We start from the raw sequence: 21307 nt of genomic DNA, 5'->3' as shown, positions 1-21307 counted from the left end.
TCTCCTGCTGACTTCATATTTTTATGGTCAGAGATTCTGTCAGTGTCTTGTGTATACGTGGCAGGGAAGTCAGGCGCAGGAGAGTCAAACGGAGTGAACAAGGAGAGGCAACGACTTCGGTAGAAGTCGTGACAGTCCTGAAAAACTCCCCAGGCCTTAACGATTATAAGCATATACATAACATGATGCAGCCACCACTATGGTGGAAAATATGGAGTGGTACTCAATAATGTGTTAAGTTGGATTTACCCCAAACATATCACTTTGTATTCAGAGCAAAAAAGTGAATTGCTTTGCCACATTTCTTGTAGTATTACCTTAGTGCAAACAGGATGCATGTTTTAGAGAAAAAACAATTCTGTACAGGCTACCTTCTTTTCACTCTGTCAATCAGGTTAGCATTGTGGAGTAACTACAATGTTCTTGATCCATCCTCAGTTTTCTCCCATCACAGCCATTCAACTATGTAAATGTTTTGAAGTCATCATTGACCACATGGTGAAATCCCTGAGCGGTTTCCTTCCTCTCCGGTAACTGAGTTAGGAAGGACGCCTGTATCTTTGTAGTGACTGGGTATATTGAAACCCCATCCAAAGTGTAATTAATAACTTCACCACGCTCAAAAGGATATTCAATGTCTGCTTTTTGTGTTTTTACCAATAGGTGCCCTTCTTTGTGAGGCATTGAAAAACCTCCCTGATCTTTGTGTTTGAATCTGTAGGGACCTTACAGATAATTGTATGTGTGGGCTACAGAGATGAGGTATTCATTTAAAAAATCATGTTAAACACTATTATTGCACACAGAGTGAGTCCATGCAACTTGTGACTTGTTACGCACATTTTTAATCCTGAACATGTTTAGGCTTGCCATAACAAATAGGGTTGAATACTTATTGAATGAAGACATTTCATATTTTCCTTTTTTATTAATTCCACTTTGACAGTATGGGGTATTGTGGGTAGGCCAGTGAAAAAAATCTAAATGTGAAATTCAGGCTGTAACACAACAAAATGTGGAAAAAGTCAAGGGGTGTGAATACTTTCTGAAGGCACTGTATCTATCACATCTCTCTCTCTCTCTTATCTACCACTCTCCCCTCTTATGAAATAGTTAATGTCTTCCATTGTGGGTGTTTTCGTTCGCCCTCAGGAATGGTATCCATTAGTGCTCGCAGGACATCATTTCTTAGCTAATTGTAGTGGCCCATTTGTGTTCCCCGATATTTTTCTTCTGTTTATCTAGGTAGTAAACCTTCAGTCCATGTCTTCTGGCTCGGAAAATACCACACACCGAATCGCCATGTATCTCCACATCTCTGGAATTTGAAATGGAATGCTGTCTAGTTTGATCATGTTTTCATTGCGGTCTGTCTGTTCCATTTTACACAGAGCTAGGTGATATGCGCTATGCAAAGAATGACTTTTGTCAATAAACAAGAAAACATTGGCTCTTCTTCATGTCTTTCGGCACTTCCACAGCAGTTTGAGAGCTGGCGTTGATATGGGTCTATGAACTTTCTGTATTACCCGATGGGCGGTGAGGTCACTGTCAAGGTTTATCAAACTGCTTCACTACAGAGCTGAGTGCTATGGAGAGTCCAAGGTTGCACAGGGAATATATTTACATTCCCTTTCTGTTGGGCAATAACACTTTTTTCACCATCCCAATTGCTACCATTTTATTCTTTTGTAAGTGTTCTCAGTTTGGGCTTTGTGAACTTTCCCAATTCTTAAAAGATGAGTCTTTAGATGACTATCGTCACTGGTGTAAAGTACTTAAGTAAACATACTTTAAAGTACTACTTAAGTAGTTTTTTGGGGTATCTGTACTTCACTATTTATATTTTGAACTACTTTTACTTCATTACATTCCTTATGAAAATATTGTACTTTTTACTCCATACATTTTCCTTGACACCCAAAGTACTCATTACATTTTGAATGCTTAAATTGTCCAATTCACACACTTATCACAGAACATCCCTGGTCATCGCTACTGCCTCTGATCTGGCAGACTTTCTAAACAGACATGCTTTGTTTGTAAATTATGTCTGAATGTTGTCTGAATGGAGTGTCCCACTGACTGTCCTAAAAAAATATTTTTTTAAATGGTGCCATCTACTTTGCTTGATATAAGGAATTTAAAATGATTTAGAATTTTACTTTTGATACTGAAGTATATTTTAGCAATTACATTTACTTTTTATACTTAAGTATATTTTAAACCAAATACATTTAGATTTTTACTTCTACTTGAGTCATTTTCTATTAAGTTATCTTTACATTTACTCAAGTATGACTATTGGGTACTTTTTCCACCACTGCCTATTGTGATTGAGCACACTACCATCAATCTTTCCTCGGATAGGCAGGACGATTCCAAATTAATAATAGTACTGATCTAGGATCAGGTCCTCCCTGTCACTGTAATCTTATTAATTTTGAACAAAAATGCTAAACTGATCCCAAATCAGCACCCCTAATCTGAGACGCTTGATATATCTGGCCCAGAGCCCTTAAACGGACCTCTTTGTATCTTTCCCAGGGGTTGTTAAGTAGTGACTAGTCAGTTAAACTAACCATAGCAACATACTGTAGTTCAAACCAGTTTTCGGCATTTAGGGCCATATCATAACATTCTGCCATGCAATCTGATAGGCCAAGAGGCGTGCGAAGCCTTGGCTTCGTCTCATACGTACTGTATGAGCACAGCAGTTCTAAAACCACAATGAATCACGCCCCCTTGTGTATTAATCCTTTATTAAAACACACTTAGCAGTGTTTTGGCATCTGCAGGAAGTGTTCTCTCCATGACTAGAACACTCCTTATTACCTACCTGTGAGAGACATGGATCACCTAACTTCAACAGCACTCGGACATGCACACACACAGAGACAGTGTACACACACACACACACGCACACGGTATGAACAACCCCACAGGGGAAGCCCAACGCTTGTCACTCGGCTCAACTAATTACCGCCCCACTGACGAACAGTAATTACCGAAGCCACCGCAACGAGGTTTAGTGAATGTGACAAAGTCATTAGACTCACGCTCCTTGCCTCCCGTAGAGCCATCACTACTTCTCTTTGCTTATTTATAAAATCATTTTTTTACCCCCTTTTTTTCCCCAATTTCAATCTTGTCTCATCGCTGCAGCTTGGGAGACAAAGGTCGAGTCATGCGTATTCGGAAACATGACCCACCTAAACCGCGCTTCTCAACACTTGCACGCTTAACCCGCAGCAATGTGTTGGAGGAAACAACGTTCAACTGACGACCAAATGCTTGGCCAATTGTGCGACACCCTATGGGACTCCCGATCACGGGCCGGTTGTGACACAGAATGGGATGGAACCTGGGTCTGTAGTGACACCTCTAGCACTGCGACGCAGTACCTTAGACCGCCGCACCACTCTGGAGGACAGCTATCTTGCTTATTATTCACAAAATGTTTGTTTCTTTTCTTTTTCTGTTCACAGTTTGATGGTGACAACATGTACATGAATGACAATAACCAGGAGTTTCGGTCACCAAGCCAGGTGAGTAGTCCGGTCCAAGGTTCATCCTAAAGGTTATACCTCCATTATGGTCAAGAGACATTCTCTTTGTGGTGACTAGGTGACTTAACATAAGCATTCAAATATCTATTAGCGAAGTATGGAAAGCACAAACAAAGGAATGATACTGGTTCAGTGCAACCACCCCGCTGGGGGTCATCCACGCTGTAGTTCTCTTCTAGAAACATTCAATACGTTTGTTAAACACCAATAATGCCATCCAAAAGGTTGCCCTAACTGCATATTTATTGTGTAGTTCTTAGGTAGTTCCCAAAACCCATAGCTGTGTGACCTACTCCAGGTAAGGTAAAGTGTAGATTTGTTGTTACCGAAATGGGTTTCACTTACTTGTCTCAAACCCATTCGCTCCTTGGAGGGCATAGGTCATACACAAACGTCCTCCAGCAGACTTGGTGTTGTGAGGTTTTACAGTATTTGAAGGTGTTAGATGTGTCTAACTAGGATGTTGGGAGCTCAGGGCCCGTATCCCCACAGTGCCACAGATCCTAGATCAGGACTGCTACTCTGACACAATTTGTGAACAGGGGCCCAGGAGTGTAAGGTAGGAGCGGACCGACACTCACTCCAGTGGTTTGGATGCAGGTTGACATTTATGGTCATGAATCTTGGAGGCAGCTCTGCAGAGTGGTCACAAGTTAGCACAAGTCACAAAGTCATACAATTTTAAAGCTAACCCTATGTCACGTTCGTCGTATAGAGGAGACCAAGGCGCAGCGTGATATGAATACATTATTATTTAAAGGAAAAACACTAAACAAACCTTGACTCTATATAGACCGAGTGCTGACATGCAACTACACATAGACAATAACCCACAAAACCAAAATGGAAAATGGCAACCTAAATAGGATCCCCAATCAGAGACAACGATAAACAGCTGCCTCTGATTGGGAACCAATTCAGCCACCATAGACCAACATTTACCTAGACATACCAAAACCCCATATATATACAAAAACCCTAGAGAAGACAAAAAACACATACCACCCTCATCACACCCTGACCTAACGTAAATAATAAAGAAAACAAAGATAACTAAGGTCAGGGCGTGACACCCTAACCTTAATCCTAACCTTAAACACACAGCTGACCCTAATGCCTAACTCTAACCTTACACTTTTGTGTTCATGAATTTTTACAATATAGCCAATTTTGACTTTGCAGCTGGCCCATCTAGCGGAAATCGCTCAGTTCTGCCTCCAGGGCAAGATTCATGACAATAAACCTCAACCTGCAGTTTGGACGGGAGGGAGGGGAGCAGAGTACTCACAGCCAGAGTTAGAACGTCTTGGTTGACTTATGGCAGTGTTTAGATCTTCCAGGCTTTGTTGATACTGAGGCAAAGCCTTGGTGTTTAAACAAAACATAACAAGGTTCCAACTACTCATCAATTAGCACTTGCCTACACAGAGAGAGAGAGAGAGAGAGAGAGAGAGAGAGAGAGAGAGAGAGAGAGAGAGAGAGAGAGAGAGAGAGAGAGAGAGAGAGAGAGAGAGAGAGAGAGAGAGAGAGAGAGAGAGAGAGCTAAGGAGGGTGGGAGGTGGGGAGAAGGGAAGAGGGAGGGAGAGAGAGAAAGAGAGAGGTGGAGGGAGAGAAGGAGAGCATGAGGCAAAGCCCCTCTCCACCTTTCCTAGTAAGTTTGTATTTTCTTTTAAGTCTTGATTGACTGCGTATAATGAGGGGTTGAAGGATAGATTTAGCAGCTTATTGGTTGCTCAGTCCAGAAGCACAAGGTCTACCGTGTTGACTACGTGCTTTTGCCTGACGACATCACTGGACACACATTGGTTGCTTGTAAACTGTTCGGCACTATTGTCGGTCCGACTGGTCATATGTCAATCAGCACCGACTGTACTTTATAGTGTTACAAAGAGCGTTTGAACTACTTTGCGGATATGAAACAAAAAGACAATCATAATATCAGTCATACATATCAAATTCCCAGTTTATGCTACAAAACCAAGTTTATAAGAGGTTTTAGTTGAAGTTATAGTTGACGAACAATTCCATGGCGTAGAGTAAGGCATTGTTGGTATAATAGATGGATACAGCTCAATGCATGATTAATAAAATTCAACAATACATTTCTTCGTAGTCCAGCATATATTGCTATTAGATTGTAAATCACAGATGGCCTGGTACATTGTTTGCTGCCTTCAACCATTCGGGATGCACTGTTTCAGTTTCAATGACTCAATATGTACAATATTTTATCATTATTATACAAAATATGGCCGTAATTACCTCCAGACACACCTGGCTAACTAGAAGGGGTCATGTAATCATCTGTGGAGTCTTTTGTTTCGACATGTAGCTCGCTAGCTAGCTAAACAATGAACCATTATTCCAACCCATCACAGGAGGTTGGTGGCACCTGAATTGGGGAGGATGGGCTCGTGATAATGGCTCCTATGTAGTTATGTGGCAATATGAGCCAGGACCCCTTTAGTCATCACCTTGTTTTCTTTTGTTTATTGCATCTCCAGTTTTTGGTGATTTTGGGAGTATATGTTGTTGTCATATCATGGCCTTTATTTTCCTGACCTTTTCAGGTGGAGTCATTGGCAAATTCAAGCACATATAGTATGCCTAATGGTTGTTCTGCCCTTAATGTGGCTTACTTTTGATGGCCCATCAATGTTGTGTCCTACGTCTGTGGACAAAATGTGGAGTCTAGTACAGGCTCGCCTTTGTGACTGTGTCCATGGCTTTTTGTTGTGTCTAAGTAGCACCCTTCAACGCAGAGACAGGAGATTACAGTATCTCAGGCCCCTTCAAGAGAAAGCCACTAAGCAAAAACAGCTTTCATTGACTCTAAGCTAGGAAACAGGTCTAGTCACTTTTTCCCAAAGGTATTCATTTGTTTGTTGTTACTGTACATGTAAGGGACTTTGTCATTTTTGGTTTGTTTACCAGTTGACATTCTTGCGGGTGACCTATTTAGTGGATCAACATGACATGGTTGTTGATCAGTGTTGCCTGTGTTTTCTTACTGCATACTGTACCAGAATAACTCAAAATATCACTAATTCACCCTATTGACTCGCGTCCGTGTGCCGCGTTTGATTCGAATCCAGGATTTTTAATGGCTCGTTCAATGATCCTGATTGAGATGTTCCAAGAAAAAGCATCACACCTGTCATTTGATCCTTCCTATCTATCATTGGATGCACATTATTCACACCCACACACTTCAAGTGCAATGATGTTAATTGCTACACATACATGTAAAATAAATGTAGTGCATATTGTGGATTTACATCAACAATCACGGTCGCCATATTACCTGTGGCATCATGGGTAGTGTAGTAGTGTAGTGTAGTTGTCCTCATACGAGCCTTCCTCGAGCCCAGTGTTTCCCAAACTTGGTGCTGGAGCCCCCCCTGGGTTCATATCTTAGTTTTGGTCTTGGCACTACACATCTGATTCAAAAATCCAACTCATCGTCAAGCTTTGATGATTTGAATCAGCTGTGTAATGCTCGGGCAAAAATGAAAACGTGCACCCAGGGAGGTCCCCAGGACCAAGTTTGGGAAACGTTGCTCTAGCCTGTGTCTGCCCAGTGCATTGAGAATCCAGTGGTGCCCCAAATAATCAGGCTGATTGGATATCAGGCCAGTGGGAGGGACAGGAAATGCTTTGATTGGGGCTGGTCTAGAATGAGCGGTGAGGGTGATCCGTTTGGGTGATTACAGACTGGAGCCGGTGTGTGTTTACGTTGCTGTCGCCCTCCTCTCTGTTTTTACAGTCCCTGTCCCACTGGAGTTTCATTTACAATAGGGTTTTAACAGACTGGATTTATAACTTCCTCTCTATGTTATAATCAGTGTAAGGAGAGCAGACCTGAGTTTTTTTAAACAATTTGAAATATTTTGCGTTTGCTACCTGGAGTGCAAGGAGGCTAAATAAAACACTTTTGAGACTTTTCTATTGGTTCCTTTGCGACAGGCGTGCGCAATCAAGCACATATCCAGTATTCAAAATACACTGAGTATACCGAACATTAGCCCTCACAACAGCCTCAATTCGTCATGGACTCTACAAGGTGTCGAAAGCGTTCCACAGGGATACTGGCCCATGTTGACTCCAATGCTTCCCACAGTTGTGTCAAGTTGTCTGGATGCCCTTTGGGTGGTGGACCCCACTTGATACACACAGGAAACTGTTAAGAGTGGGGAAAAAACAGAAGCGTTACAGTTCTTGACACAAACTGGTGCGCCTGGCACCTACTACCATACTCTGTTCAAAGGCAATTAAATGTTTTGTCTTGTCCATTCACCCTCTGAATGGCACACATACACAATCCATGTCTCAATTGTCTCAAGTCTTAAAAGTCCTTCTTAAACCTTTCTCCTCCCCTTCATCTACACTAATTGAAGTGGATTTAACATTGACATCAATAAGGGATCTCAATAAGGGATCATAGCTTTTACCTGGGTTCACCTGGTCAGTATACTGTATGTCATGGACAGAGCAGGTGTTCTTAATGTTTTGTACACTCAGTGTAATTTCAAATAGAATTGGAACCCAGATCTGGTGTGTAGAGGGAGAGAAAGAATGATAGATTATTTTCTCTCTGTTACCTCGTTTTTCACTTTTGTACCGAACCTGCCTTGCTGTAGAAAGATACCCAGGGTCTTTTAAGAACCAGCTAGTTTTAGCTTGTTTGTGTTTGTGCCTTTGTTTCTTTTGTTGTTGAGAATGCAAGACAACGTGGGGCTCTTATATAGTCACTACCACAGGGGAGCTGTTGCTGATGGTCTAGATTAGAATAGAAACTTGGATAAAGTGGCGCCTCTCTCTCTCTCTCTCTCTGTCTCTCTCTCTCTCTGTCTCTCTCTTTCTCTCTCTCTCTCTCTCTCTCTCTCTCTCTCTCTCTCTCTCTCTCTCTCTCTCTCTCTCTCTCCCTCTCTCTCTGTCCCCTTTCTCTCATTTTCTGTCTTTCTCTCTCCCCTTTCTCTCTTATTCTCTGTCTCTCTCCATCTCTCCCCTCTCTCTCTCCAATCTCTCTCGCTCTTTCACCCCTCTCACCGACACACACATAATGCACTCAACGTAGACACAATATACCTCCCCTCTCACCACACAGCAGCTTCGTCCAGTCAAGTGCGCTGCCCATAGGGTCCGTGCAGATGTTGTTTGGCCTCTCTGGCCCTGCGCTGTTTCCAACACACATCTCCACTGACTGACTCCCAGCGCAGGGAGCAGAGACACGGTGGTAGCACATACACCACATGTGGGTGATGGTGAGGTGAGAGCAAAGTTACTTAATGGTGACTCATGGTGTACCATTTATAGTCTGAGCACAACAGACAGACGCACGCACACACACACGCACGCACGCACGCACGCACGCACGCACGCACGCACACACACACACACACACACACACACACACACACACACACACACACACACACACACACACACACACACACACACACACACACACACAAACACACACTCCCCTTCCCTCTTCAGTGGATGTGCATATACAGGTCTCTTCTCATCATCTTTCCTTTCTGGTAATGTGAAAAGTTGCATGAGTAGATGACTAATCATGTGGAAAGGGTGACGCACATCTCTTTCCCGAGCCCAACTAGAACACTTTGTGCGATGCATAAAACAATGGAGAGAGTGGGAGATGAAAGCCTTATCGTCTAGCTCTATCTGTTGTGTACTGTTATTCTAAAGCAGTTACACCCCAAAAATATGCTCCTTCAACATTGAGACAACATTGAGACAACATTGAGGGAATAGGATGCCCACACCCACGCTGAGAGGATTTGTTAGGGTCGTCTTATGTAGGTCAGCCTATGTCAGCCAATAAATCCAATTATCATCAGCTTCTGAAGGAGTAGAAATGAAAGAAGAAATGGGCCTAGGGTCACCACAATCTCTGCGAGTGCGTTCCAGTTTTAGCTGAGATTTCCCTTTATGTTTCAGGTTCTACTGGACTAGACAACAGGACCGATACAAGACTATCCCAATATCTTTAGTATTGTAGCAGACTTCAAAAATACTATTTCAAATCATTAAAAATGCTTTTAAGATAGGCTTGATTGAGCTTGCCTGGCGCAATGGAACCAATAGGATAGTTGCAAAAGATCTGGTACTCCAGATAGATGTGCATTTGAAATATTTCAAATAGTATTTGAATCCAGGTCTGGAGTAAAGTGCATGAGGATGATCTAGTGAACGTCCTCCTTTGACTGTGACTCGCTAGGTCCTCCTCATCTAAATGTACATCGTGCTAACATCTTAAAACCACCTTATCAGCAGGGGAAGTAAACTGAATGATTCATGCACTCTTTTATGAGAACTTGAAACCTTGGATCTATTTTCAGCTCCACTCCATATGCAGTATTGCTGTTGCGGAGGGATTTAGAGAGGACTGAATAGTTTTAGCTTTTTTTCTCCCCCCACCCTCTCTCTCTCTCTCTCTCTCTCTTTCTTTCTCTCTCTCCCAACCCCCCGAATCCCAATGATCTTTCTCATCATATGGAGACCAAGGTCATGCCTGAAATACAATAGACGTGTAGACATCTGGTATAATACTGTGGAAAGTTAAATCTATATGAATGGCCCTGCCGCAGTAGATTCTCTCTGATGCACTCCTCGCGGTTCAGTGGAAGTAAATCACAATGTTCTCTTATTACCCTGACTGGAATGAGGGCATAGAGAAAGGACATGAGGGATCACCCCCCCCCCCGCCCTCCGTTTGCCACGGCTTAAAGAGAATGACATCACGGAAATAACAAATAAATGAGGATTATGGGTAGGCTATTGTGCCATATGTGATTACCAGGGCTTCCACATTCCCCTAATGGGAAGAGTGACTACAGGCTGACATCTTTTATTTATTCTTGTGATTTTAACCACAATGAATGGATGAAATACGGAAATGTGGTGCACCACAAATATCCCTGTTTTTGTCCCCTGACAAAGATCATGCTTTCTGGATGTTTCAAACAATTGTAGGAGTCTGTCAGAGCTTTATTTCTTTATACATTCACTTATTACCCCGTCTGAGCAAAGAAAACACTTTTCAACCCATATGATCTAGTACATAATAAAAGTATAGTAAAACATATACAAAAATATTTCAACAATGTGAAGGAATAAGCCTTTTCATACATGTATAATATGTCCATATATAGTTATAATCTGTTGTAGAAACATCAACCCAAGATCAATCACGTTCTTTATTACTTTGCCAAATGTATCACGACATTAGTGATGTTCACAAAAATAACAGCTTTTGACTGTCTAAATCAACATTTGGGCCATTTAAACAGTGTGTGTCCCTAATATAGACAGGGGGAGGCGGGCAATGTCTCTGCCTCCGATGTACAACAAATGTTTCACTTCCACACAAAATGACTTTGTTACTTATTTTTGGTTTAAGGTGATACGTCGCATTCTTTTTATTTCTTGTATTCCGATCCACCTGCTCGAGACAAATGCGACGATCGCGTTGCCACGTCTGTGCGGTGAAGCAGTCGAGCTGAGTAAATGCTTTAATCAGGCCCGCGTCTTTGACGTAACGTTGCAGCGAACTTGATTTCACCACTCTCTCTGAAAACACATCCATCACGTACTACGATGAATGTCCTTTGAAGAAGCAATCATGTAAATGAATCTAATGACGCAGCCGACCACCGGAGAAAGGCTAACACACGAGTATTCGACAGAGGACGTTGATGTTATCCCAGGATGGCTGTCTTGTGACTTCTGAAATGGTGTGAAATCAAGAAAATAAGTGATGTAGACATATACAAAAACATTGGGGGTAATTCTAGTGCCGGATTTCAGGGGACTGTCAGAATCATAAAACACGGGACGAGATGTTAAAAACTGTCCATTGTGCCAATAGATGGAATGCACTCAGTCAGATTATTATGGTGTGTTTCTTTTTCCACTCTGGTCAAAAGTCTTCCACATATAATTTATTTTGATGTGGTTTTGGTGGAGATCGAGCTCTGCTCAAATAGGCCACACACAGCTGTAATGGAGTGTGGAGAGGGGTCTTTTACCCAACTAAATTAGATCTATTTTGGTGTGACATTTGAGGGAATTGCCAGTGAGAGGAGCAGGACGGAAGATACCGCACTCCCCCTCCCCAAGGCTTCTGAAGGACATCACCTGTGACCCTGACACGGGATTGGATGGTGAAAACCGCCCCCTTTTCAGGTTACTTATCCCAGTTCTACCTGGCTGTCAGTCAGCCGGCTCTGAAATCCATCTTCTGCTCTTTTTCAATCGAGGGCCATTTATTGCCATTGCCATCTATTGTAGAGGGATGGTTCTGCTGATGCATAAAACCCAATGGAATTTTGTGTCAATTGAAAGCCTGGTGGATAGGTCACGTGCCCCAACGCACTGTCCTTTGTCTTTTTGCCCATTGTTCTGAAACACGCACTCGTTCTTGTTGCTGAGTGTCGTTTTTGTCCTCTCTCTGCTCAAGAGGCTCTTCTTGGCTGCTGGATCTAGTCCTAGAATGTAATGTTGTGTTGTGTTTGAGTAGCCTATCATAATCCAACTGTCATATATGCTGTGGAATACTAGTGGATTTATCCAATATTTTTATTCAACATTGGTATTAATCCATATAATCACCGGTGTTAGATTATCGCATATGTGGACAGCCTACATGTGGAATGGAATTGTAGAGAGGAGGAGGATTTGTGTCGTGTCCTCAGAGCTTTACAAGCATTTTTTCTCCGCCCCAAAAAATAATACATTTCACCTTTAACGGGAGGGCGATGGTTGGGTAGCGAGGTTGAATTTTACATTTAGTTTTGACCCCTTCTGTTTTCTCCGCAGCCGCAATGTCCTGAAAGACAGTAGATATATGAATTATTTATCTGTATTTGAACATATTAAACTTGTAATGTCCTTGTCCCACCTTTTATCCTCAAGGGCATCCAACAGAGCTGTTAAAAGAATGGAAGGCCTGATTGTAAAATCACCTCTTGCAGCATTCAAATCTTCTAACATGAATCCTACATCAATTTACTTTAATCTTGGAGAATGAATTGTCTGAAATACATGTTGTGGTAGTTCGGATAAAAGCTGGATGAAATGCAGGGGAAGCTTTAGCCATTTTAAGCATTTAAAAAGTGGTGAATCCATACAAGCAAAGAAGCTAGCGTTTCGTAACATCTTAGCAACATACACTGCTTTACCAAAAGTATGTGGACACCTGCTTGTTGAACAGCTCATTCCAAAATCATGGACATTAATATGGTGTTGATCCTCCCTTTGCTGCTATAACAGCCTCCACTCTTCTGGAAAGGCTTTCCACTAGATGTTGGAACATTGCTGCGGGAACTAATGCCACAAGAGCATTAGTCAGTTCGGGCACGGATGTTGGGTGATTGGGCCTGGCTCGCAGTCGGCGTTCCAATTCATCACAAAGGTGTTCGATGGGGTTGAGGTCAGGGATCTGTGCAGGCCAGTCAAGTTCTTCCACACTGATCTCGACAAACCATTTCTGTATTGACCTCATTTTGTGCACGTGGGCATGGTTATGCAGAAACAGGAAAATGCCTTCCCCAAACTGTTGCCACAAAGTTGGAAGCACAGAATCGTCTAGAATGTCATTGTATGTTGTAGCGTTAAGATTTCCCTTCACTGGAATTAAGGGACCTAGCCCAAACCATGAAAAACAGCCCTAGACCAAAATTCCTCCTCTACCAAACTTTACAGTTGGCACTATGCATTGGGGCAGGTAGCGTTCTCCAGGCATCCGCCTAACCCAGATTAGTCTGTCGAACTGCCAGATGGTGAAGCGTGATTCATCACTCCAGAGAACGCGTTTCCACTGCTCGAGAGTCCAATCTGGCTTTAGAAGATGCTCATTCCAATGATAGTTGCCTTATCCACCTTTTTGACCACACAAGCAGGAAAGTGAGAAGGGGAACTATTCAGGAATGGTAATGTTAAACTTGCAGAAAGCTTTTGACACAGTGGACCATGATATTCTCCTGATGAAACTGAAATGCATGGGTCTAAATGGTGTAGCAGTGAATTGGTTTGGGTCTTATCTGACCAACAGAACACAAGTATGTAATGTTGGCGATGTTCTGTCAGAGGCCAAAGAAATATCCTGTGGAGTACCGCAGGTATCAATTTTAGGGCCTCTTATTTCTTATATGCGTTAATGATATGCCAAGTACAGTAAAGTGCTTTATGCTGATGACTCAGCCATACTGGTATCAGGGATGGATACAGTTTACAGAAAGGAAACCCTGAGTAAAGAATTGCATTTTGTTAGAGATTGGTTGACTGACAACAATTTGTCGCTACGTTTGGGAAACACTTTAGTGATTTTGTTTGGAACAAAACGTAGATTGCTTAGGGCTGACAAGATAAGGGTAAACTATGCAGATAAGGAGATTGAACCTAAAACAAGTGTAACTTATTTTGGTGTGTCCCGAGATCAATCCCTTTCTGGAGACCTGATTGCTGCTAAAATGATTTCTAAAAAAGCGAATAAATTGAAATGATTGATATTTTAACATCGAAGTTAAGAAACTGCTTGTCTCAACCTTGATCCCGTGTCATTTTGATTATGCCTGCTGTGCTTTGTATAGTGGGCTATCAAAAAAGTTATATGCAGGGCCTGCAAAATAATGTTATCAGGTATATGCTGAATGTCCCCCCTAGGACCCACACAGGGGTACAGGACATCCGGGAGGTGGGCATGTTGCCTTTGGAGTCCAACTTAATTAAACTTAATCATTATGTTTGACATCTTAAATGATCGTGCCCCAGGTTATATGAAGAACCACATTGATATGCTTGATAACCAACACAGTTACAATACCAGATCTAGTGTTATGTCTTGTAAAATGTTCATTTGGACAAGGTTGTTTAAGTAAGAGAAACCACTCCACTGCCCCTTGTGCCCCCTACTGCTGGTCAGGAGTATTTATTTGACACACCTGTATGATGTGCAATGGATAGAGTGTTTTAATGTAAAATGAATATGGATGATTTTTAAGGTTAGGGAGAAGTGCAGTGAATAGTGACACTTTTTAGGATGTCAATATAAATGAATGTATTTATGGTTGTTTGTAATTTTGTCTTGCCTTTTGTCATTATATGTGTTATTGTTTTCAGCATCGAGGACCATTTTGGAAAAACAAGCATTTTAATGAATACTTTCAAGTGATATCCTCTGGTTCTACGTTGTACATTTTGTTGTATATGTCTGTTACTCAAAATAAATTAATTCCAATCAATTACGGCGAGCTTTACACCACTCAAGCCGATGCTTGGCATTGTGCATGGTGATCTTAGCCTTGTGTGCGGCTGCTCGGCCATGGAAACCCATTTCATGAAGCTTCCGATGACAGTGTTTGTGCTGACGTTGCTTCCAGAGGCAGTTTGGAAGTCGATAGTGAGTGTTTCAACCGAGGACAGACAATTTTTACACTCTACATGCCGTTGTTACTCCGAAACGTTTCCACTTCACAATAACAGCACTTACAGTTGACCGGGGGCAGCTCTAGCAGGGCAGGAATTTGACGAACTGACTTGTTGGAAAGGTGGCATCCTATGACGGTGCCACGTTGAAAGTCACTGAGCTCTTCAGTAAGGTCATTCTACTGCCAATGTTTGTCTTTGGAGATTGCATGGCTGTTTACTCGATTTTACGGGTGTGGCTGAAATAGCCGATTCCACTAATTAGAAGTGGTGTCCACATACTTTTGTATATATAGTGTAACAGTCAATAAATGTATCCTAGATACTTACATTTACATTTAAGTCATTTAGCAGACGCTCAAGTATCTAATTGATACTTGATGTCATAACGTGTCTTAATAACAGCTGTTCTTTCATTGTTGTGCACATGTTCAAATGCACAGTAAACTACCTCATATTACTGTATAGCCAAGTTATGACAAGCCACACAGAGTCGCATAAAGTTTCCCTTCAATACCATTGGTAGGTTCATTCAGAGAATAATAGGACTAATTAGAGCCAGATAAATTCATAGGACTTTCTGCAGTAGTCTAATTATGGTGTTCCCAAATGACATACTTGAAAATACTTGCCAAGTGGACATATTTGTCTTTTTTTCAAGAAATCCTTATATATTACAATAATATGCAATATTTATCTCGCTCGTTAGACAAAACTATAGTAGCACTGTCCTTGAAAGTGTTTTGAGAAGTGCAATTCCGATGGACAAAGTAGAAAATAAATATGGGTTGTCATTAACCTGTTTTGTGAGAATACGAGCTCTCACTGAAGTTGAATACAATAGTAATTGTAGTATTGTGTTATCAGCCCGTATGTCATGAAAACATCAAGAAGAAAAAAAAACAGCCTTTTATCTTGGTTCCATGCACCAACACAGCCTGTTGGACCATGCTTTATTTTCCTCAGTATTTCTTTCCATTTGTTTGCTAAAAGTATTTGTTTGCAAGATAAATGGCTGCTCTGGCAGGCGAGGTGACGGCCTACACGAAGATGATATTGAATTGATTTCTGAAATGTTGCAGAACGGACTTCTTGATGTGTACCCCGAGACATGAATCATAAAAAATTCTATTAAAAAGCTCTTGAATGGCTGACACTGGAATACCATTTGTGATGATTAATTTCCCCCAGTCATTATAAAGGGAGTCAGCATCAGATTGCCTCTGACAAAATTGCTTTTCATTCCCTGGTGAATACCCTCAGTGTGCTTTTGAGAGTGCAAAACCATATTTCTCAGCATAATATTATGTCAAGATGGCCCTTGAAGATACCACAGTGAGGCGTCCTCCTCTACCACCTGATTTGCATATGCAGAATCATGAGAACGTTTTTCACCTTGATCTGATAGAGGGAGAGAAGAGGTATTTAGTCACCTTAGATACAACTCATGGCGTCAAGACTGTCAGGGGGATTTAGTTAACTCCATCTCCACCAAATTCAGTTCAGGAATTTGATTGAAATCCCATTATTAATCAGAACATAGAGAAATGTTAGTCAATGTGAGGATCTTTAATTCAAAGAGTGAAAGTAATTGACCGCAACCCTGGTGTTTGTTGCCAGTGCTCCACGATTATAAAGATTTGTTTGGCTTCTTGATTAATAAGCCATTCATCTTCAAAAGACATTGAAGTGAATTCTTTTCATCATCACAAACAGATTTCTTTGTTTGTACATGCTCCTGCTTTTGATTGATTTCAAAAGCTGAGTGAGCACATTAGTATTGGTTATTAAAGTAGGATTTGTATATTCATGTCTTCCTACGTAGAGAAGCATGTGCAGTTGTCGTTTCAGGTGAATTCATGGTAGTTTAATCTCCTAATAGATGACTGTAATTTGTGGCATCACAAACGATGGCATTTGCTGTTATTTTTTATTTCATTATCTCAACTCCTATGCTCTACAGTCTCACTGTATGGGTTGGCAGGGTAGCCTAGTGGTTAGAGCAGTGGACTTGTAACTGGAAGGTTGCAAGTTCAAACCCCCGAGCTGACAAGGTACCATTCTGTCATTTTGCCCCTGAACAGGCAGTTAACCCACTGTTCCTAGGCCGCAATTGAAAATAAGAATTTGTTCTTAACTGACTTGCCTTGTAAATTTAAAAAAATATCACTCCTTTTACTGTACTCGAGTTAGCAAACTCGAGTAGCAGTTAGCAAGGTTTAGCAAGGTTTTCAATGTGTTCATCACAAATGGAAAATAAACTGAAAATGTGAACCTTGAACTTAAAACTAATCCCATCACCTTGTCTCCCCTCTCAGAACTATTCCAGTCAGGGCCGAGGAAGCAACAGTGGAGGAGGAGGGGATGAAGACTACGAGATCCCCCCCATTACGCCCCCCAACCACGCTGATCCTTCTCTGCTGCACCTTATGGACCCCGAGTCAGGCTACACCTTTCACTCGCTGCCCCACAACGGCCTGCTCAACCCCTACTCCTACCCGGAGCTGCCCGCAGCCCTCATGATGTCCAACATGCTGAGCCAAGATAGCCATCTTCTCTCGGGGCATAACATGCACTCAGTAAGATTCACCAGTTACAGTCTTTCTCCTCTTCTGTCTCTTCCTCTTTTTCCTCCTCGCTCATCCAGAGCTGCAGGTTGGTTTATGTATATCGTCATGGAACGTTTGCTAACACTTTTCTTAAAGCCTGCAGGTATAACACATTAGGATGCCGTTATAATGCATTGCACGACTTGTTAATGAGCATGTATGATAATTAAATTGGTTGTTCTGTCGTCGTTGGACTGTTGTTAGGGTTGGTATGAAGGTATAACCAGTATTTGTTTGCCAATGCAGAGTAGGATTCAATTCAATGTTTTGTTAATTGCCACATATTTTCAGTGTGGCTTCATAAGGTACAATTTCTGGTTTTAGAACAGGGAAACACGCTCGTTCCAATTAGCAGCCGTCTAACAGGCCTATTACAGAGTGTGGAACAAAAGCTTACAGAGACCCCAGCAGACACATGCAACAATTTTGCTTTACACATGATGCTTTTTAACTCCCAGACCTTTGCGACAGACTCCTTCACGTCTATTCAAATCGTCAAACTCAAAAAGATTCGATTCGCTCAAAGTGAACACAGAAAGAGAGCAACGAGCTGTGCGGTGCACATTTTCATTCACTCTCTAATAGACAAGGCGGGAAAAGGGGGTCTTGGAGGAGAAAGGGTTCTCCTTTGTCAGCTACTTTTCTCCTTCATAAGGATGCCGAGGACCTCCATTCCAACGGCAGTAAGCGTCTATTTCACGTGTTAAACATGGTTCACACTGAACATGCAAACCCCCCCTGGCGTACACATTCAAGTTCTTTAATCACGAAATCGAACGAGATGAATTATGGAGGACCTGCGTGTGAATAATTCAGTTTTATATACTTTCATCTGACACAAATATAACTTTTGGGTTTTAAATATTCATGGTTTAATGTGAGCATCCGTGGCATTTATCCTTGGTTAATCAGGTCTTATGCGATTTTGGAATCAAAGTGCATGTGTTGTACATTTTATGTGTGTGGCAGACTGGGCTTTAGTCACTGTGTTGAACATGCCAGTGAGCTGAATATGGGTGGTATAGTGATATATAGTAGGCTACGTATTGTGTTTTTTTTTTTGCGTTTATTTCCTTAGTTATACATTTGCCAGTGGTCAGAAAATGCTCGAGGTACTATTTGTCATAGCAAAGACCGCATTAATTGACACAATTGGAATGAGGCATGCATGGGTGCGTGTTCATGTGCATGCCATGCGTATGTGCCTGCGCGCACAAACATAGACATTTACGTATGGGAGAAAGCTGCTCCCTTTCCTACTTGGTGTATTAGGCCAATAACATTTCTTTGAGAAAGAGAGTCCTGGTTTATTAACAGCTTTTGTTTCACCTTTGCTATAATTTATTTTCAAGTAGTCCTTCAGGGTAATGTTCCATTTTCTTATTTCACACCCCCTTTTCTCATAAATGAATCGTCATCGCCATAAATCACTGCACAAACAGAGACTTGCACACACCGTGAACAGTCCAAAGATTTATGTAACACATTCATGTTTTCCACTTCCTCATTTTAGTACTACTCTACTGGAGCCTGGCTAATAATAGTGACTATTAATATTTCCTGTTGCCTAGCAACCTGAGCAAGTAATAGCTTACTCTGGGGGAAAAAAAGATAACCGATAAGGAGAGAAATGTAATTCATTTATTATCTCTGGGGACAAGAGGAGCTTATTTCTCAGGCAGAGGCATGGAAACGTATAGCATGAAATATCTTAAAGGAATTGAAGATGAGGATGTTTCATTTGACGTTTTCCTATGATGTCAATGAACCTTAATTTCATGCCAATAAAGGCATAATTGACAGATGAAATTCATATTTTTGTCATAGCCACAGCACAGTATTTGTGTTTTAGGAACATACTGTGTCGAAAAAGGCAGAAAGTGCGGTTTTTGCAACGTGGGGTAATGCAAAACATAAAGGTTTCCTTAGTATTCGATGAAGGCATATGCTGATCATTATTATTATTAAATTGAAACATTATAATTCAGTGTCAAGTGTTTTCTTTCATTGTAGCTGTACTGTAACCGAAAAGAAAATGAGTTGATTCAACAGCAATGCCTCAAGCATACAGTTCATATCAGCAATGATAACTATCCTACAGGGTATGTAAACTCCTTTACAAATACAGAACTACAAGCTCAGCTGGAGCAATTGACATTGCTCACCTCTGGGGATGATGTTGCTGGTTTGAGTACAACATTTAGCCTAAGGCTAAAGCTCAGGAAACTTCTCTCTGCTTTAGGATTCTCCATGCACCTCATGGTCTCACATCGCAAACCGTTTTAAAGAGATGGTTCAGGGAAATGACATACTCTTAATATGTGTTGTCTTACCTTGAAAGCAGTCTTTAGGACAAGGAGTGACTGCAATCCTTTTGCTTTTGTTAAACTAGCCACTATTTTTTTAAATATGTACGTTTGCTGAACTATCCCTTTAAAGGCACATGTGTCATACTCATTCCACGGAGGGCCCAGGGTCTGCGGGTTTTCGCTCCTCCCTTGTACTTAATTGGTGAATTAAGGTCACTAATTAGTGAGGAACTCCCCTCGCCTGGTTGTCTAGTGCGTAATTGAAAGGAGGAAAAAAAAACACAGACACAAAAAAAAAACACAGACACAAAAAAACTGAACCCGTGGAATGAGTTTAACATCCCAGATTTAAGGCATTACAGTATTGTCAGCAGTTGATCTGACCATGAGCATCAACATCATTTTAGAAATAGACATAGTCATATAAGCCCACTTGGTCATTTCTTGTCATAGATGTCTCAAATTAATTTGTTTTATTACTGAGAGCAGTGGCACAAATATCCCAAATCTCTGGTCACTGGTGGAGCACATGATAATACCCTTCCACTCATTTAGAAACCTCACATTTTTTTCCTATGAATTAATCTCATTTTTGACAGGCTCCTCCCTCTCGGTTCATTCTGACTGCTCAGAAGGCTAAATAATTAGCTGCTAATTCACAGGATGATCTGCAGGAGATGGGGGGGAAAATGGGCTGAAGCAACTAAATGTTGATACGATATGTAGCTTTTGACTTGGATATGAAAGTAGTATTTTTTATGATAGTTAAATGAAATTCCTATTTTCGTCAAGCTACTGTATGTTTCATCTGAGACTTTGAATCTCAGCCTGCCTTTCTACAATGCATTTGTATGTAATAGCTGACAACAAACTCTGCCTTTGTTGCTAATTACAATAATGACATACCACACGTTTAAACAGCTAGCAAAATACGTTTCCAAAACATGCTGGAATGGTTCGGATATGTTATCCTTAATTAGAAGTTTACGGTGGCTTGTTATCGGTAAAGTCAGCGGCCCACTACTCATTTGGCTGATGTGCTTCCCAGTGGTCAGACGGCAGTAGCCGACACTACTTATTGAGTAAAGTCTATCGACATGGGTCCAATATCAGCTTACAGTGGTGTACTGCCTCATAGCCATCAGTGGTCCGATAGGTATTTGCTAGCTGGATAGTGTTATAGGAGGATGTAAGGTGTTTACCCAAGTGTGATGTTCAAGAAACGTTCTGATCCCCCCCTGCCCAAAAACTGTGTTGTCTAAGGGCAGACGAACACAAAATTTGAATGGGACATTGAACAATACTTAATTTCTAAGCTTGATGGAGATCTCTTTATGCCTGCATGGAGAATCCCTATCACTGTCAACGT

The 21307-nt window shown here is 41.5% G+C and overlaps 1 pseudogene; it reads left to right on the top strand.

Annotated features, from left to right (window-relative positions):
• LOC124031887 overlaps nucleotides 1–21307 on the top strand; it is a 139500-nt pseudogene that overhangs the window by 80140 nt on the left and 38053 nt on the right.

The sequence above is a fragment of the Oncorhynchus gorbuscha genome, linkage group LG03, assembly GCF_021184085.1.
Source record: "Oncorhynchus gorbuscha isolate QuinsamMale2020 ecotype Even-year linkage group LG03, OgorEven_v1.0, whole genome shotgun sequence".
NCBI lineage: Eukaryota > Metazoa > Chordata > Actinopteri > Salmoniformes > Salmonidae > Oncorhynchus > Oncorhynchus gorbuscha.
Note: the sequence above shows the minus strand (reverse complement) of the source record. Positions and strands in the feature narration are given on the sequence as shown.